The sequence below is a fragment of the Schistocerca piceifrons genome, chromosome 1 (assembly GCF_021461385.2).
Source record: "Schistocerca piceifrons isolate TAMUIC-IGC-003096 chromosome 1, iqSchPice1.1, whole genome shotgun sequence".
NCBI classification, from domain to species: Eukaryota; Metazoa; Arthropoda; class Insecta; order Orthoptera; family Acrididae; genus Schistocerca; species Schistocerca piceifrons.
The window spans coordinates 130,261,502-130,282,313 of NC_060138.1; the positions used below are offsets into that span (position 1 = coordinate 130,261,502).

Sequence of the window (20,812 nt, forward strand, 5' to 3'; positions counted from 1 at the left end):
ACCTCTCCTCAATGCAGTACTCCGTGAGGAATGGGCTGCCATTCCCCAAGAAACCTTCCAACACCTGATTGAACGTATGCCTGCGAGAGTGGAAGCTGCCATCAAGGCTAAGGTTGGGCCAAAACCATTGCAGCAGTACCGATGGAGGGCGCCACGAACTTGTAAGTCATTTTCGGCCAGGTGTCCGGGTACTTTTGATCACATATTGTATGTGAGGAAAAGTGTGTTCATCTTCCTTTCATCTCGTGACATAGAAGAAGTGAAGAACAGAATAACAACCGCCATAACTTCTGTACAAGCAGATACATAGTGTAAAGTTTACGACGAGTTTAGCTAACGCCTGAATGATGTTCGTGCTGGTGATGGTGGCCACATAGAGCATTTGTAGCAGTATAGCTCAAACTTTAAGATTTTGTGAGTATTTTGCAACCATCCCATGCCTTCAGTATGTTTTTATCAATAAATATGGTGTTTTGCAACCAGCTCATTCTTATTAAGTCACCCCGTATATACATCTATTTACAGGTTCATAGTTACACTTTGGAATAATAACCGTCCACCATCCGTGCCTAGTTTATATCTATAAATAGTAGTTGTGTGCTTATCAATAAATGTTTTATGTTAAGTACGTGTGTACTAAAATCGTTCGTAACTGAAGAGAATTTGTTAACCAGTTGGGTATGGGCTTCCTTCGTTAGTAATTAAATGTCAGGAACTCGTCTGGCCGACAAGTATGTTTCTGTACTGCTGCACGGTCACTTCAGTTTATTATCGAAATAAATGAGTTAACATTTCTTTTCTTAGGTAGCGAGCACGTTTAGTGAGTACCAGTGAAATACGTGAAACGGCAACACGCTGCCTTTGCCCCTGTATCTAGGTTCTTATCTCTGTACCAGAGTGACGTCGGCGTGTCGGCGCAGCAGCGACCGGTGTTCCTTTAATTGCGGCGGGTTTTCTCGGCTGCGCCATAAAAGTGGGAGAGAACAGCCGGCGAGCAAGTGGCGGGATTTGTCCTGCGGAGGTGTTGGCCGAACTGGACCTCTTAAGTGGATCGCTGGGCCGTAAATTTCGTCACAGCCGGCTGACTCACGAGCTTCCGTTATTGAGGTCTCCCTGCTTCATACCGGCGCGACCAGACTACGCTGAACTCGCGTTGCCAAGTTACGCCTTTTATTTTTGGTTTTATTTTTTATTTTTCCAGTTTGAGCAGGAATTTTTCTGCTCTTGTTTTACATGGTCTTGGACTTTCAAATTTACTGGAGAGAGATTTGTGTTTAAATATGAAACACACAACTGTGGATGGTGTAATTACCAGCTTAATCGTACAAGAGCACAGTTGTAGATTTCGTCCTTAAATTTTGAGGTAGGACTGTTTGTTATTGCCCGTTCACACGTTTATGTCCTTCCATACGTTGTTTATGAGAAGGATATTGCTGTTGCCAACACATTTTGAGGTTCCTGCATGATGAATGTCCGAATTGTATTTGTCCGGGGAAGAGAAAAATAGGCGAGGAAAGCTTCTTAGTTTCGAAACTTTAGAGTCGTCAGTCATTTACAGATGCAGATTCTCCCCCTCAGATTGATAGATCATTGATAAGTTTGTATTATCGTAAATGAGAGTCCCTGTGTACTTGTACGAGGGCAGTTCAATAAGTAATGCAACACATTTTTTTTCTTGGCCAATTTTGGTTGAAAAAACCGGAAATTTCTTGTGGAATATTTTCAAACATTCCCGCTTCGTCTCGTATAGTTTCATTGACTTCCGACAGGTGGCAGCGCTGTACGGAGCTGTTAAAATGGCGTCTGTTACGGATGTGCGTTGCAAACAACAGGCAGTGATCGAGTTTATTTTGGCGGAAAACCAGGGCATCTCAGATATTCATAGGCGCTTGCAGAATGTCTACGGTGATCTGGCAGTGGACAAAAGCACGGTGAGTCGTTGGGCAAAGCGTGTGTCATCATCGCCGCAAGGTCAAGCAAGACTGTCTGATCTCCCGCGTGCGGGCCGGCCGTGCACAGCTGTGACTCCTGCAATGGCGGAGCGTGCGAACACACTCGTTCGAGATGATCGACGTATCACCATCAAACAACTTAGTGCTCAACTTGACATCTCTGTTGGTAGTGCTGTAACAATTGTTCACCAGTTGGGATATTCAAAGGTTTGTTCCCGCTGGGTCCCTCGTTGTCTAACCGAACACCATAAAGAGCAAAGGAGAACCATCTGTGCGGAATTGCTTGCTCGTCATGTGGCTGAGGGTGGCAATTTCTTGTCAAAGATTGTTACAGGCGATGAAACATGGGTTCATCACTTCGAACCTGAAACAAAACGGCAATCAGTGGAGTGGCGCCACACCCACTCCCCTACCAAGAAAAAGTTTAAAGTCATACCCTCAGCCGGTAAAGTCATGGTTACAGTCTTCTGGGACGCTGAAGGGGTTATTCTGTTCGATGTCCTTCCCCACGGTCAAACGATCAACTCTGAAGTGTATTGTGCTATTCTTCAGAAATTGAAGAAACGACTTCAGCGTGTTCGTAGGCACAAAAATCTGAACGAACTTCTCCTTCTTCATGACAACGCAAGACCTCACACAAGTCTTCGCACCCGAGAATAGCTCACAAAACTTCAGTGGACTGTTCTTCCTCATGCACCCTACAGCCCCGATCTCGCACCGTCGGATTTCCATATGTTTGGCGCAATGAAGGACGCAATCCGTGGGAGGCACTACGCGGATGATGAAGAAGTTATTGATGCAGTACGACGTTGGCTCCGACATCGACCAGTGGAATGGTACCGTGCAGGCATACAGGCCCTCATTTCAAGGTGGCGTAAGGCCGTAGCATTGAATGGAGATTACGTTGAAAAATAGTGTTGTGTAGCTAAAAGATTGGGGAATAACCTGGTGTATTTCAATGCTGAATAAAACAACCCCTGTTTCAGAAAAAAAAATGTTGCATTACTTATTGAACTGCCCTCGTATTTAGCGGTAGCGTGTGCTGCAGTTTAATCTTAATATGTTAACTTAAGAGTGGTCCCTTTCATGTTGGCACATTACCCTTGTTTTGTTTACTTCTCCTATGGCTCTGAGCACTATGGGACTTAACATCTATGGTCATCAGTCCCCTAGAACTTAGAACTACTTAAACCTAACTAACCTAAGGACATCACACAACACCCAACCATCACGAGGCAGAGAAAATCCCTGACCCCGCCGGGAATCGAACCCGGGAACCCGGGCGTGGGAAGCGAGAACGCTACCGCACGACCACGAGATGCGGGCTTACTTCTCCTATGACTGTTATGTTTAACAGTTTGGCAAAATAGCATCGGCTTATCACAAATCTGTCACCGTACCAAACCCGCTAGATGCTCTACAAATCCCGGCGTGCTACCTGATACACTATAAATAATAATAATAATAATAATAATAATAATAATAATAATAATGTAAAGTATTATATTGCTGTTGTGGACAAGGTAGTTGGCAGCCAGCTACCGCGGTACGCAGGTGAGTGCCTGATTAATGATATTGGCGGCGCGGTTTTATTACTAAGTCAGTAATTTTCCAAACTTGTTCATTCTATCGCTATAGATCTGTCGTCGTATTGGCGTCCATGCTTTTTTTTTAGACTTCCCCGTGTTTGTTGAGTCGACCTTCTGCCTATGCCTCGTACTTATATTTGCCATTGAGTCAGCGGTGAATTACTTGATCTTTCTGCGTGTCGACTAGCTATCATACTTCGCTTTTTTCGGGTTCCATTTATTATGTTGAAGAAATTTGTATAAAATTGTGAGCTGGCTGCATCCATATTCATACACACACACATTATGAAAACTGATATACCGGATGCTTAGAAATAAGTACAGAATTTTTGTGGAATGACAGGTTAGATATAGGCAGTCATTTTAAGTATACGGACGCTGGATCGCTGACGCATATTTACGACGGTAGACGACCTCAAAAAGTCATCGTTCCGCTTGATGGTGCGATAACCAGCGTTACATATTCGTAAGTTTGGATGCCTAGTGTCATTTGATTTCATTTGTACTTGCGCCTGAACGACGAAACTCTATATTAGCTCCGTTTGTCCTCATTTGGTACTGTGTACCTGAAATGAGCTGTCGTTTGCGTACTTCGCTTGCATCTCAACGTAATTCCTAATCAAATGTTGTACCAGAGGTACGGTAGTGTGTTGTGGAACAATGGTGTGAACTTACCAATGTAAACTGATTGTTTACTCTGTATTACCATACGTAGGACGCGGAACGTTTCATGTGGTACGAGCTTGAAGACATGCACTTGGACGTTCGGTGTTGGAGGAACTATGGAAGGAGCGCAGCGTTTGTACCCAGAACGTTATCGAAACGGACGACTACCAAATCAGAAAACATGTGCTGCTGTGGATCGTCGTCTCCGCGAAAGGGGCACGTTAGGCACGTTAGAGGGAGGCTTACATGCTCGATATGAAGATGGCATCTGTTCTTTCGGACATGTTGGAAAGAACAGATGCCATCGGTGACCAAGCAGCTCTCTTAGAATGAAATGTGTGTTAACTCAAGACCCTAAGCTGTCGACAGGCGTTGATATACATCATCGGGGACAGTTGAATATGTGTGCTCCGACCGGGACTCAAAGCCGGAATCTCCTGCTTACATGGCAGACGCTCTATCCATCTGAGCCGCCGAGGGCACATGTCCACACACTACATTCGTAGTGCCTCTGCCCACTACACTCATTACTCGCGGCAGAAAATCTTACCAACACCCGTAAGAGTTAGGGCAATGCGTGTGCATCCAGCACAGAAGGAGGAGGTCAATGGCCGGTTAGCTTTAAGTATACGTCCGAAAGAACAGATACGATCTTCATATCGTTAAGGCTAACCGGCCATTGACCTCCTCCTTCTGTGCTGGGTGCACACGCATTGCCCGAACTCTTACGGGCCTCGGTAAGATTTTCTGCCGCGTGTAAGGAGTGTAATGGGCAGGGGCACTACGAATGTAGTGTGTGGGCATTAAGTTGTGAATGTGGGTCTCACGGGGAGCGTGCAAGGGATAAATCCCTGCAGTCGCACTATCCTCTGTGCTCTCGGTGGCTCAGATGGATAGAGCGTCTGCCCTGTAAGCAGGAGATCCCGGGTTCGAGTCACGGTTGGGGCACACATTTTCAACTGTCCCCATTGATGTATATCAACGTCTGTCGACAGCTTAGGGTCTTGATTTAATTATCAGTCCGCAGCTCCTGGTCGTGCGGTAGCGTTGTCGCTTCCCGCGCCCGGGTTCCCGGGTTCGATTCCCGGCGGGGTCAGGGATTTTCTCTGCCTCGTGATGACTGGGTGTTGTGTGACGTTCTTAGGTTAGTTAGGTTTAAGTAGTTCTAAGTTCTAGGGGACTGATGACCATAGATGTTAAGTCCCATAGTGCTCAGAGCCATTTAATTATCATTTCATTCCATGCTCTAGGTCGACCACGGAGTGAGTGTACCCAGTCCTGGTTTCCAGGAAAGAGTACAAAAATGTTCGACTTCTAGCAGTGTTTGAAGAACTCTGCGTGATGATCATCGTCATCCCTGCAAGTTGTGTAATATACAGGACCTTCTATTCAACGATTTTCCAATTCGGAACGACATTGCCGTTTGCTTCTAGCATCAAAGAATGCTAACTGCCGCCTTTGCGAACATTGTTCTGTGGACTGATGAATCGACTTTCACCGGCAAAGGAATGTTTAACAGTCGCAATTCGCATGCATGGTCTCGTGAAAATCCTCGAGGTACGGCAGTCCACCATTTTCAGAAACTATTTTCAGTTAATGTTTGTACTGGAATTACATTCTTGTGTACTGTTTAACTGGTCGTCTTTACCTCGTATTTCTCGAACACGTGCATCCCGGTATTCTTGAAGATGTGCCGCCTCAAACCAGAAGACTAATGTTCCTCCAGTAATGTGGCGCAGTTTCCATTGCACAAATCGAGTGAGAAGATTCTGGGACGGTCAATACGGACACTACCCTGGACGCTGGTTTGGACGCAATGAACCTGTTCACTGGCCTGCAAGATCCCTAGATCTCTGACAAATTGATTTTCTTTATCTGTGGAACCACGTGAAGGCTCTTGTTTATCAAACTCCTGTAAACACTGCGGAAAGAATCGCACCTGGAATCACTGTTGCTGCAGGACACGTTCGAGATCAAGCCAATGAAACAGTACCCAATATCCGCCGTTCCGCGGTTCGACAGCTTGAGTTAATGCCACCAAGCCAATGGCCCACGCTTCGAGTATTTACTACAGTAATAACAATGCACAGTGATGTTTCCTCCAGGCAAAGCGAATGCGCTTTGGCGTTGTATAGCGCACTGATCATAAGTCAAGAGACCCCACGTTCGCATACTTAAAATGACAGCCTATATCCAACCCATCATCCCAAATGGTTCAAATGGCTCTGAGCACTATGGGACTTAAGTTCTGAGGTCATCAGTCACCTAAAACTTAGAACTACTTAAACCTAACTAACCTAAGGACATCACACACATCCATGCCCGAGGCTGGATTCGAACCTGTGATCGTAGCGGTCGCGCGGTTCCAGACTGTAGAGCCGAGAACAGCTCGGCCACCCCGGCCGGCCCCATCATCCCACGAAAATTCTGTGCTTACATCTGAAACACCTGGTATGTGTGTGTGTGTGTGTGTGTGTGTGTGTGTGTGTGTGTGTGTGTGTGTGTGTGTACATGTTTGTTCGTGTACATGATTATTCCACATCTCATCCTAAACCACTGAACCAATTTCAACCAAACTTAGTACCTATACATCTTACTGTCAAGCAATTGCTACAGAGATAAGAATCTCCAACATATCAAAGGGGTGGCGGTAGGGGTGAAAAGAAGCGTAGCCTGCGACGTGTGGTTTCCCAGACTTTACTCATCCAGTATTTGAAAATGAGAGCATTTGCCAACTTGCAACGAACTTTGCACACAATTTCAAACCCTTAAGATTTTTTTTTTCTCGCAGACATCCCATACAAAATGATGAAATGAAAAAAGTTGATCGATATTACTTTTTCGGTGTTCACGCAGTAAGAGTACCGCACGGGACATAACGTTATAATGTATTACTTCAACACATTTTCCAGACGGGCCCCCGTATATACAACTGAATGAACCTGCAAAATTGTTTCATTATACGACACTAGTTCAGGAGGTATGCCGTCAATGAACAATGAGATGCAGGAAAACTGCCGCATTATGCACGACGTTTGATTTTATTACTTCTTTGCTTCTTACTCTATTCGCAATAAATTTCGCCTATCGTATCCAAATATGTACCTAGAATTTTATATCATTGTACGACACATAGTTCATGAGATACGGCGTCATAAACATTAATCCCAAGGCAAGACGCTGCGTGGCACGGCCGTGGATGCAAAGCTACGAATAAATACCTAGGCAACGCCGAGTTTCTCTACTAGAATGTCATTATATTATTATAATAGCTATTATTAGCAGCAGCTGCTGCTACACGGGTATCTCGTATTTCTTACTGATATTTTACACGATATTTGTTTTTGTACGTATTTCACTTTTTTAAAAAACAAACTAAATTGTTGAAACTTCCTGGCAGATTGAAACTGTGTGCCGGACCGAGACTCGAACTCGGGATCTTTGCCTTTCGCGGGCAGGTTAGTTAGCACTCCTGAACGAAAGGATATTGTGGAGACATGGCTTAGCCACAGCCTGGGTGACGTTTCCAGAATGAGATTTTCACTCTGCAGCGGAGTGTGCGCTGATATGAAACTTCCTGGCAGATTAAAACTGCGTGCCGTACCGAGACTCGAACTAAGGATGTTTTTGGAGCACTTGCCCGCGTAAGGCAAAGGTCCCGAGTTCGAGTCTCGGTCCGGCACACGGTTTTAATCTGCCAGGAAGTTTCATACCAGCGCACACTCCGCTGTAGAGTGAAAATCTCATTCTGGAACTAAATTGTTGACTAGGAAACAACAGTTTTCAACTATATCTAGTGCCTTCCACCTCATTCGTGTGCCAACAAAAACAGTCACGCTAATTGTAAACATAAATTGCATGTAGTGATGCCGTTATCCCGTCGGCTGTAACGACACATTGCTATATGGAAAGAAGGTGCAGTTCCCCTTAAAGTTTCATTGCCGAGTTGGCATCAATTACTGATACCAAAACGCTTCGTAGCGAGAAGGGCAGACATTGAGGAAATGACCTGTCTCTGTGCGATTGCGAATATCTGGAGGAGACAGAACGCCGAGAAAGGATACTAAGGGTGACTGTGACAACGATTACGAGCGGCGTGGAGGAGGTATGCGAGCAGAGAGCGGAATACGTGTGTGGGGAACCCGATGTAGGAGCAGAGAAGATACGGCCGTGGGTCTGGGACAAGGGCAGCCGGGAGAGCGAGTAATTGCGAAGTTGATTACATTTTAAGCGGCCTTGGGCCGCCTAATGAATCGCTCCGCCGGGAGGCTGGTGGGTAGGCCATTCCGTGGCTAGGCCGCCTCCGTGGCTGCCCCATCTCCCGCCGGAAGGCCTGGCCGGCTAATAAGCGACGAAGGGGGCCGCGAGATGACTCAGCGCTGGGCCACAGTTTAACAGCCGGTGGCCGCAAGGCAGCTGGGGACATTCCCCGTATCCACTGTCGGCTGCTGGGGTGAACGACCACCAAGCTTCGGCACGAGGCAGAACAGTATTGTACAGCCCCGGCGAACCATTACATTTCATCCAAATCCATGAAATGAAATGAACACCCTTAGCTGCTTACAGGGGTTGACATACGTCAACGGGGACAGATGAAAATGTGTGACTCGAACCCGGGATCTCTTGCTCACATGGCAGACGCTCTATCCATCTGAGCCACGGAGGACACAGAGGATAGCCCGACTGCAGGGATTTATCTCTGGCACGCCTCCCGCGAAACCCACATTCTCAACGTATTGTCCCGCACTACATTCGTAGTGCCCCCGCCCATTATACTCATTACTCGTGGCGCGTTGCCGATTCCCGTAAGAGTTCGGGCACTGTTTGTGCATTCGCACAGAGGAAGAAGAGGGTCAAGCGGCCGGTGAGCCTTAACTATATATATACTAAGATAGTATCTGTTCTTTCGGACATGTGGCTCAGATGGATAGAGCGTCTGCCATGTAAGCAGGAGATCCCGGGATCGAGGCCCGGTCGGGGCACACATTTTCATCTGTTCCCGTTGACGTATGTCAACGCCTGTAAGCAGCTAAGGGTGTTCATTTCATTGTAATTTCATTCTAACGAGCTGCATGGTCACCGATGGTATCTGTTCTTTCGGACATGTCCGAAAGAACAGATACCATCTTAGTATATATAAATCCATATTCTGCAAACCACTGTGAACTGCATGCTGTCGGGTACTTAACGTTGTACCACGGTTACGCATTTCTTCCATTCCATTGGCGTACGGAGCGCGGCGAGAATAATGTTGTTTTGAATGCAGCTGTGTGCGCTGTAATTAGTCTCCGGTCGTTGTGGCCGAGAGGTTCTAGGCGCTTCAGTCCGGAACCGCGCTGCTACCACGGTCGCAGATTCGAATCCTGCCTCGGGCATGGATGTGTGTGATGTCCTTAGGTTAGTTAGGTTTAAGTAGTTCTAAGTCTAGGGGACTGATGACCTCAGCTGGTAAGTCCCATAGTGCTTAGAGCCATCTGTAAAGTAGTCTAATTTTCACTTCGCTGTCCCTGCTTGAGCGATGTGTGGGGCGTAATAGTACCCGATGTTTAAAAATTATCGGGGTTTTAAGGCCTTGTGTCATCTTCTTCTGCTTTACAGTCTCATTGGACCACTTCCGTCATTTTCTGGTCATCTTCTTCAGTACATTTTCTTTCAGAATTGCCCAGTATCTTTTCATTCGTTCTGATCTTTTTTGTTTTTCCTCATCTGCAAATACCGTTTTCATTGTACAAAACGTCCCATATAAAGCCGGTACCCGTCTCGCCCATAATTCAAGTAACAGTCAACTAATTAAAAAAGAATAGCAACATGTAGTTACCTGTAGATAAGAGACGTTGGTTCAAATGGCTCTAAGCACTATGGGACTTAAAATCTGAGGTCATCAGTCCCCTAGATTTAGGACTACTTAAACCTAAGTAACATAAGAACATCACACACATCCATGCCCGAGGCAGGATTCGAACCTGTGACCGTAGCAGGTGTGCGGTTTCGGACTGAAGCGCCTAGAACTGCTTGGCCACAGGGGCTGGCCTTTTGTTGTTAATTTCTGTAGTAACGTTCCATTTAAGATTGTCAGTTCTGCGAGGAATGTTAGCAAACACTTTGCTTTTTAGTGTGCCCCATAAAAAAAAAGGCACGATGTTAAGTCCGGGAACCTTGGGGGACCAGAGACCTCAGATCTGGAAAGAACTCGGCTATCGACTCTACGGTGCTCACATTGAACACTTGTAAGAAAAGCTGTTTGAGTTGCTCTTTCATTCAATATATTATTTATAACTGTAAGTGGAATGAATAGAGGCTAACTAGCCTCAGATGCCGCATAGCCTTATAACTCAGATACTCATTTTGGAACACCCTCTGTACTCGTGCATTCCTCGAGTAATGGTGGGTCTTGAAAATTTTTAGCTAAGCCTTCGCGGGGTACTTGGCTCTTGTCTTAAGAAGTCTTGCGACACAGCATTTCCGTGGCATCTTTCCGCGAGTCAGATGGCCCTAAGCACTATGGGAATTAACTTCTGAGGTCATCAGTCCCCTAGAACTTAGAATCACTTAAACCTAACTAACCTAAGGACATCACAGACATCCATGCCCGAGGCAGGATTCGAGCCTGTGACCGTAGCGGTCGCGTGGTTCCAGACTGTAGCGCCTAGAACCGCTCGGCCACCCCGGCCGGCTCCGCGAGTAAAACAACTATGTCACCGCTCATGCCGCCCTTCTTTGTATACGCTCCATATCCCTTGGTATTCGTATTTGTTATGTGCTTCACATCTTTGAGCCGTGTTTCTAGGATGGGTCGGACAAATGTATTGTAAACAAGTTCCTTTTTCGGCTGCTTGCATTTCCCTATTATCCTACCGATGAAACGAAATCTGCTCTTCAAAAATGCTTCAAATGGATCTGAGCACTATGGGACTTAACTTCTAAGGTCATCAGTCCCCTGGAACTTAGAACTACTTAAACCTAACCAACCTAAGGACATCACACACATCCATGCCCGAGGCAGGATTCGAACCTGCGACGTAGCGGTCGCGCGGTTCCAGACTGTAGCGCCTAGAACCGCTCGGCCACCCCGGCCGGCAAATCTGCTCTACCTGCTGTACCCACGACTGAACACATGGATGAGCACAAGTAGATGGGTACAGTATTTCTTGACATTCAAGGAGCATTTCACTTAGCACCATATCATCACTTCACTAACTAAACTCCCATCATATGGGTTTTCCAACAAAACTGTGACTGGAATGGGGATTTCTCGGTAGGGAGGAGATTGCATATTATATATTGGATGGTGAGTCATCGACAGAAGGGACTTCAGCCGTGCTTCACATCTCAGAATATTCGTCAAGTCTGTGGGAACAATTCCAGAGAGACGTAATTGGCCATTTTGAACGAATACCAGGGAACAACTGAAATGGCAGACGCAGGTAGGTAAGACACTAAGTATCCCGCAAAAGCGTACTTACAGAACTTCAAGAACTAGTGTTAAGAGGAATATCTAAAGATATTCTTCGGGCCCCTAAAATATTTTGTAACACCCCACCCGTCACTTATCTGGTTTTGGTGTGTCTTCACCACAGGTAATTCATTAACAGATCAACAGAGTGTGCAAAACTGTCGCAATGTCGGATAACGCAAAGAACGTAATAAGGCCCTGTGACTCCTGATTGAATTGCTGTGGCAGTGTTGACATTAATTGGTTCAGAATTGATCCCTTTTAATTAAAAAGGGGTGCACATTGATGTTATATTCAGCTATTGAACACCAGATACAAATGTTGAACATAAAATTAATTAAGAAAGTGACTTGAGATTCCAACTACTTGACTGAAAACAGATGCAGTCGATTAGCACAGATTTATTTTAACTCACGACCTTCAATCATCACATTACATGACTCTCCGAACAGGCAGTGGTAATAAATTGCGTTTGCGTGGAGTACATCGCGATAAATCAAAAGTAATTCCTATCGACTGACCCAGGCGTAATGCGAAGTGCGAGAAGAATTCTACAATACACGGCCCATGAAACCCTCGTGGAAACTTTGCCGATGTGGTCCAGCAAATTAATGAGTGACCGGAGCGGGCGCAATATCACCGAATACAGCGTTGCGGAGCGGTGTCTTTATGCGGACGTCGGCCGACCTCGTGGTGCTGCAAGGCTGTGCTCGTCTGTTCACTCCTAGCTATCTTGCTCAGTACATAGCTGAACCAAAACTTCCTTTGTTCAGCCCTACTGTTCGCTCAACGTGCGTTAGGTGATCTTTAATGACTTCATGTAGGGGGCATAGTTCTTGCCATCTTACAATTTCACTGATTACATGACGCACAGTGATGTTTGAGCATCAGTATTCGCGTGCTCGATAGAGAAATGCAACGGAAAGATCCCTAAAATATGATACACTGCGAAGAATTCCCTCACAGTGACTCAATAGTGGTTTGCAGAGTATGTATAAGGATTTATTTATTTAACCTGATCTGATTAGGACCATCAGCCGCTCTCTTATTTCGCACCAAGGGCTCACACGTACAATAACGTTTGTACATCATATTTATCTAAGAAATAACCGTTGCAATTTGACAAAAAGTATTAAAATCATTTGAGTGTCTATAGGGACATTGCTATTCTGAGTGAAAGTGAAGAAGAATTACATGATCTGCTGAATGGAATGAACAATTTAATGAGTACAGAAAAGGGATTGAGAGTAAATCGAAGAAAGACGGAGGTAACGAGAAGTAGCAGAAATGAGAACGGCAAGAATCTTAACATCAGGAGTGATGGTCACGAAGTAGCTGAAGTTAAGAAATTCCACTACCTAGGCAGTAAAATAACCAATGACGGCCGGAGGAAGGAGGACATCAAATACAAAAAGGGCATTCCTGGACAAGAGAAGTGTACTAGTATCAAACACAAGTCATAATTTGAGGAAGAAATTTATGAGAAAGTACGTCTGGAGTACAGCATTGTATGGTAGTGAAACACGGACTGTGGGAAAACAGGAACAGAAGAGAATCGAAGAATTTAGGATGTGGTGCTACAGATGAACGTTGAAAATTAGGTGGACTCGTAAGGTAAGGAATGAGGAGGTTCTGCGCAGAATCGGAGAGGAAACGAACATGTGCAAAACACTGACAAGCAAAAGAGAGGATGATAGGACATCTGTTAAGACATGGCTTCTATGGTACTAAGAGGGAGCTGCAGAGGGCCAAAACAGTGGAGGAAGACAGAGATTGCAATATATCTCAGTGTAGACAAGTGAAATGTGCTGCGAATACATAGAAAGGAAGATCCTTTATGATTTAGCTAAAATATAGCAGGTCAGATCTGGAAGCAGTTAATTCCATGAAGTATCTGGGAGTAGGCATTAGGAGTGATTTCAAATGGAATGACCATATAAAATTAATCGTCGGTAAAGCAAATGCCAGACTGAGATTCATTGGTAGAATCCTAAGGAAATGCTGTCCGAAAACGAAGTTGGTTACAGTACACTTCTTCGCCCACTGTTTGAATACTGCTAAGCAGTGTGGGATCCGTACCAGATAGGGTTGATAGAAGAGATAGAGAAGATCCAACAGAGAGCAGCGCGCTTCGTTACAGGATCATTTAGTAATCGCGAAAGCGTTAGGGAGATGATAGATAAACTCCAGTGGAAGACACGGCAAGAGAGACGCTCAGTAGCTCGAGACTGGAATAGAAGGGAGAACCGATAGAGGTACTCAGGGTACCCTCAGCCACACACCGTCAGGTGGCTTGCGGAATATGGATGTAGATATATCCAGCAAATGATTGAGGACGTAGGTTGCAAGTGTTACACTGTGATGAAGGAGTTGGGCCAGGAAAGGAATTCGTGGCGGGCCGCGGCAAACCAGTCAGAAGAATGAAGGGGGGGGGGGGGGGGAAGTAATACTGATTACGAACTAATGATGTTAGCAGTGGCAGTATTTTTACTTCTGCTGATGTCGCTGCCACTAACAGTGATAATAGTAATAGTAATAATAATGGTGGTGATGATTCTGTATGAGTGCATGGTGTCTTTTCTTTCGAACATGTCCGAAAGAACAGACACCACGTATTCATATAATGATAAGCCCAGCTGGGCAATGGATCCACATTCTTCAGTGCGAATGCACAAATACGTCCGACCTCCTGTGGGAAACTCTGGGTAGCGAACGGGAGTACTATGGTCAGGAGTTGCGGATAGGCGGCGCTCGTTGGGAGTGTGGATCTGTCGTGAGGTGTACCGGGGTAAGTTCGTGCAGTTACGATGACGCCGTGTCCCGGATGACGCAGTGGTTACGGCACCTGTCTGGTAAACAGGAGGTCCCGGGTTTGAATCCCGGTCCGGTACACATTTTCACTCGTCACCGCTGACTTCGCTTATGTCCCACTGCAGCTGACAGCAGTGCTCTTCCTTCAATTTACATGTAATAATGGTTCTGGCAGATAAAGAAAGAATTATAGGTGTACAAAATAGATGTTTTCTGATACAGCAAGTCCTGGGGAGAGAAAGTAGGTATGACATCATTCCATTTCATACCCTTACTTACTTATTGTTACTCCTAGTATAGTTCACTGATTCCAACTGTGACTCACTGATATTGCAGTCGTAGGATAGAACAGTTCCTCGTTTCGTGAAACACACAATTTCACACTCACGAACACTTAAGGTAGGTTTCAAATGGCTCTGAGCACTATGGGACTTAACTTCTGAGGTCATCAGTCCCCTAGTACTTAGAACTACTTAAACCTAACTAGCCTAAGGACATCACACACATCCATGCCCGAGGCAGGATTCAAACCTGCGACCGTAGCGGCCGCGCGGTTCCAGACTGAAGCGCCTAGAACCGCTCTGCCACTTCGGCCGGCACTTAAGGCAGGTTGCCTTAACACAAATAGCATAACATACAAGGGTAATCCCAAGAGGTCTCCTATTTTTTTTATAGGGTCAAAGATCAGTTTATTTCTACAATGATTTACATCAGTTTACAGCTTGAACATTTGGCTATTTTTCGACATAATCACCAATTCTGTCGATGCATTTTTGTAGACGCTGTGGCAGTTTTTGTACGCCCGTCATACCAGCTCGCCGCCATGCTGTTCAGAAAGATATCAACCTCTTCTTTCACCTTGTCGTCGGAGCCGAATCGCTTTCCGGCCAAATGTTCTTTTAACCTAGGGTACAGGTGATAGTCACTGGGTGCCAAGTCAGGACTATAGGGTGGGTGGATGATTATGTTCCACTGAAACTGTTGCAGGAGAGCAACGGTTTGCTGAGCAATGTGTGGGCGAGCGTTGTCATGGAGAATGTGTACGCCCTTACTCAACATTCCTCTTCTCCGGTTCTGAATTGCCCGTTTGAGTTTTTCAGAGTCTCTCAGTACCTGTCAGCGTTAATTGTGGTCCCAGCGATTCAGCTCCGACGAAGAGGTGAAAGAAGAGATTCATAACTTTCTGAACAGCATGGCGTCGAGCTGGTATGATATGGGCATAAAAAAAACTGTCACAGCGTCTACAAAAACGCATTGACAGAAATGGTGATTATGTCGAAAAATAGCTACATGTTCAAGCTGTAAACTAATGTAAACCATTGTAGAAATAAACTGATCTATGTACTTATAAAAAAAAGGATACCTTACTTTTGAGATTACCCTCATATATCACACGGAAAGGGTGTACAAAAGTAAGTCATGGGTATACATTTTTTTTTTCCTCCAATTCGATGAAATGACTCAACTTTATTAAACACTAGAGTCTGACAGTGCTAATATTGGTTATACGCTAAAAAACATCAATTTTGTACTTCAGTCGCTGTTTATATTAACGTTAACTACGCGTTTCGATGCTTGTGCAGTCATCACATTGCGGGTTCCGTTAGATTAACATCGCTGAATATAGTTGCGACAAGGACATACGACGTGTTTTCCAGACACGGATGCGGCAAGTTGACAGCCCACCGTAGAGTCATTCTGTTGTGTGCCAACGACATTTATGATTACCTTGTAATGAGACAGTTACATAACATAACCTGGGAATGATCCTGCATTTAATGTATTACGTACTACAGAAATGTTCACACTTTACACTTCAATTTGCGATGTGTTTTATTACAGGCACGTTTGCTTCATTGCACTCTGTAACCTTTTGGAGAATATTCGTTCTAACCATACATCAGACATATGGGTGCAGTGAGCATTCGGGTACGCTGAACATTTTTTATTCTTGTCGCCGGCCTGTGAGGCCGAGTGGTTCTAGGCGCTACAGTCTGGAACCGCGCGACCGCTACGGTCGCAGGTTAGAATCCTGCCTCGGGCATGGGTGTGTGTGATGTCCTTAGGTTAGTTAGTTTTAAGTAGTTCTAAAGTTAAGTCCATAGTGCTCAGAGCCATTTTTTTTTGTTTTTGTCGCCATCGTAAAAGACATTGCCTACAGAGCCACGTGACTGTGGAACGGCGTAAATGAAAGGTTGCCCACAAGCGTTCTGCAGATTCTGGATGTTATTGCATCGCTAGAGCAGACAGACACCGTTCAAAAATACCATGAATTTCGTACACTCCGTTCGTAGGCATCTTAACAATTTGTAGTAGTTATCTGGAATGAATTATGGTTCAAATGGTTCTGAGCACTATGGGACTCAACATCTGAGGTCATCAGTCCCCTAGAACTTACCACTACTTAAACCTAACTAACCTAAGGACATCACACACATCCATGCCCGAGGTAGGATTCGAACCTGCGACCGTAGCGGTCGCGCGGTTCCAGACTGAAGCGCCTAGAACCGCTCTATCAGAAATGAATTATGCTTAAATCTTTAAAGAGATAAACGCAAGGGCATGTCGCTGCTTCCGACAAGAGTCACAGCTGAGATTTCACCAAGTTTTGATGCAGAAAAAGAAGGGATAGCCACCGCTGTGTTTCAAGTTTTGCACTGCACTTCCTCATATTGCAGAGTCTCTGATCTGATCAGTCATGCACCGGCGGAATTTCGATGTGGTTTCCAAGTACGTCAAAGTCAAAGTTCGCTGAATTGAGAGCTGAGACATGCAGCAAATTTTAGAGGAGGAAATTCTTCTATTTTTACTTTGTGGTACAGTCTTTTTTAATCTTCGTTCATCATAAGGTAACTAAAATATTAATCGCACATAATCATTTTCCATGTCATAGGTACTAGTAGTACAATTTCCTATTGTGACTACTTCAAAATAAGCGCAATGGCTTGCAGATGTGTGCAATCCAAGAGCAACGTTTGAGTCTGTGCTATACAGAGTGTCCAAGTAGGAATGGCCAGTATTCAGGGATACGACAGGAACGAACATTCGAAGGTTTAGTAAACATGGGTTCTAAAATGCATAACTTGAGTACTATGAGCACTTGTTCAGTGGAAGAGATGTGTTTCACGATAGTGAAGATGATGATAAGTGTTCATAGCTCTTAAGCAATACACTTTAGAGCCCGTCTCAACTAGGTATTTTTTTTTTCTTTTGCTGTATACTACCATCTCTCAGAATATGGAAAGCAAAGAGCTTGCAGTCGAAGAGGTCTGTTTTATAGTGTCGAAAGTGAGCAAGTGATCATAGCTCTTAAGAAGTTTACTGTACTCTTTTGTTTCGAATGATGTTTCGTGTCATATCCTGAAAATTGACCATTCCTGCAGGGACGCCCTATATAAATATCTGCAGGGAAACGTTGCTCTAAATATGTAGACATTGAATCGATTGACTGGCAACGCAGTACCGAATTTATGTGGCATTTGTCTCGTAAACTTATGGCTATTTCACTACGTCTCGATGTTTTCTAAAACATAAAGCGCCTCTTACCAGTATGATAGCCATAATTACACTTTTTTGGTACTTAGTATGAAAAGTAACTGTTCCCACTTTGACGTATTTTGATCTGAAACCGTGGCAAGAAAGATTATTGACGATTGTTGTTAGTAATTACAAAACGTCTAAAAACAGTGTCATGTTTGCGTTTTGATCTTAGCGCAAAATGTAAGCAACAGTGTTATACAAAAGACAAGTAATAATCCCAGTTTGACGTTAGCGACTTGTGCAGCACACTTTACTTACTCTTTACACGCATCTTCTGTGTGGTTCTGACGGGAGAACGTAGGGGGGAGAGAGAGAGAGAGAGAGAGAGAGAGAGAGAGAGGGGGGGGGGGGGGGATTGTGTGAAGTAGCAACAATATTTTTCTGGTATTACTACTCAGGAATGAATCATAAAAATATCGTTCTGTTGCAGGTGATGTTGATTCGCCCACTTCGTACAACGGCACTGGTGCGTCTGAAACGTAAGTTCTACGGCTGCTTCAAAAACCTGTACATCTAGTTGTGGGAATGGCAGCGCATAGATCTGCTATCGTCTGCGAGGGCTACTAGCTTTTATATTTACAGGACATCGCCTCTTGGTTTTTTCACTGGCCAACTTCGGATACTATTAGCGTCCGTAGAGTCTCGAGATGGTCGTAAAGATACATTTTTATGCCAGGAAAATACACGATCAGAAGAAGAAGTGACTTAGCACTACAAAGGCATAATTTAAATGGCGTATTTTGAAGTACGCTTCTGACTGAAGAAAAAAAAATTCCATACGTTCATATAACTTTGCTGCATTTAACAGCGTGACTAATTTACGTGACGTTTATCTCATAGCGATATAATCTGTATATCTCAATAGAAAACCTGCACGAATATTCTGCCTCTTATGCCACAGGTCTTGGAGTTCTGCCAGACTGTAATTTTGTAGCCAGTGTCAGTCTTCATATGCCGTGCCGTCCTCCCCATTGTTCATAAATTCCCTTCCTTCGCTAACGGTGCCCCTCAGATACTAGTAAAATGCTCCCTCTCCTCCTTCCGTGCATTATACAAGGTGATTTTGCTTAATGGGGACGAATTGCAGGGAACGATCCATGCGAAGATAAAAAGCAAAAAAAGGTCACAAGGACACATGGCCGCAAACGCGTTTCAAGGGAGGTACAGCCACATGAAGTTGCAGACAAAAGATTTTTGATAGTGTAGGGTTCAGTGGCTGAAAGCAATATGAGAACGCCGCCAGGCAAGTTGGGATTATCTCTCTGTAGAGCAAAATGCCCTATTTTCGGATAGCTAAGTATCTAAATGTATGGTTGGTTAAAAATCATCCAAAAGCTTCCCAAAACGACTGACGTATGTAAAACATAATACATTTTGGTTATATATTACCTTTTATAGCGAAAATCGACAGATGAAATTTTAATAATTTATGGGAAAAAACTTGTGAACTTTGGAGAGTGTACTAAAAGGGTGCGCAATTTCAGATATTGTGGTTGTTAATTTCGGATAGGGATATTTCTTAAGGAAAAATCAAGATTGCATACCTATAGGAATATTGTTTGGTTACAAAAATTAATGTTGAGATATTCCAATTTTAAAACAGTAATGATGCACTTACAACTACAGTGAGGCTATCATTTTCAGTTTTCACATTTGTACGTCTTCCAGCTATGTTTCTCAGTCCCAGCACACAGTTCATGTGCCCATCGCAAACATCCTAAACACATTATCCAATCTTCTCCAGATATGTCTTCCCGGTATAGCACAGAATAACAAAAGCATTCGTGATCTGCGAGGTCGCGGTCTTTGTTAACTCACATTCCAATTTTCCTTGTCGCCTACTCATTTTAGCCACCTTTGTGTTCTTCTGGCTAGCCTCTTGGGTGCTTTGATGTTTGTTTAAGTAGTTCTAAGTCTAGGGGACTGACGACCTCAGATGTTAAGTCCCATAGTGCTCAGAGCCATTTAAACCATTTTTTGAAGATTCTCCCAGTTCTTCTAAAATTGCAGTCTTGCATTTCAGCTTGTCTTGAGCTGAAGGCTCTTCCTAAAGCACATTTTATTCCTGTCCTAGAGCCCGGTTTCTCTTTAAAGTTTCCTGCCTTTACGTTACTTAAAAGTGTAGATTTTGGCACTTAAAACGTTTTGGACGCCTTTGAAAATCCCATTTATTTATTTCTAATGGTTTCCATTGCTTTCGTCGTATTGTTCTTTTCCCTACACTTTCTTTTGATCCCAGCCGTCTCCCGAAAAGAGATAAAAAGCGAAATCTACACTATGTGATCAAAAGTTTGCGGACACCTGGCTGAAAATGACTCATAAGTTCGTGGCGCCCTCCATCGGTAATGCTGCAATTCATTATGGTATTGCCTCACCCTTTGCCTTGATGACAGCTTCCATTCTCGCAGGCGTACGTTCAATCAAGTGCTGCAAGGTTTCTTGGGGAATGGCAGCCCATTCTTCACGGAATGCTGCGCTGAGAGGTATCGATGTCAGTTGGTGGGGCCTGGCACGAAGTCGGCGTTCCAAAACATCCCAAAGGTTTTCTATAGCATTCAGGTCAGGACTCTGTGCAGGCCAGTCCATTACAGGGATGTTATTGTCGTGTAAACACTCCGCCACAAACCGCGCCTTATAAACAACTGATAGATCGTGTTGAAAGATGCAGTCGCCATCCCCGAATTGCGCTTCAACAGTGGGAAGCAAGAAGGCGCTTAAAACATCAGTGTAGGCCTGAGCTGTGATAGTGCCACACAAAACAACAAGGGATGCAAGCCCCCTCCATGAAAAACACGGCCACA

At 44.5% G+C, this 20,812-nt stretch overlaps 1 protein-coding gene and 1 non-coding gene across 5 annotated transcripts in view; both read left to right on the forward strand.

Annotated features, from left to right (window-relative positions):
• LOC124782465 (protein-tyrosine sulfotransferase-like) overlaps nucleotides 1-20,812 on the forward strand; it is an 878,071-nt gene that overhangs the window by 384,164 nt on the left and 473,095 nt on the right. For 3 of the 4 annotated variants that reach the window (XM_047253943.1, XM_047253942.1, XM_047253945.1), the window contains one exon: nucleotides 18,442-18,490. The exons of the other annotated variant lie outside the window; for it this stretch is intronic. The gene's annotated coding sequence lies outside the window, so the exon portion shown is untranslated. The remainder of the gene's footprint in view (nucleotides 1-18,441; nucleotides 18,491-20,812) is intronic. 4 annotated transcript variants of the gene reach the window in all.
• Trnat-ugu lies at nucleotides 5,081-5,155 on the forward strand. Its single transcript has one exon. It is a non-coding gene; the product is annotated as a tRNA-Thr (tRNA).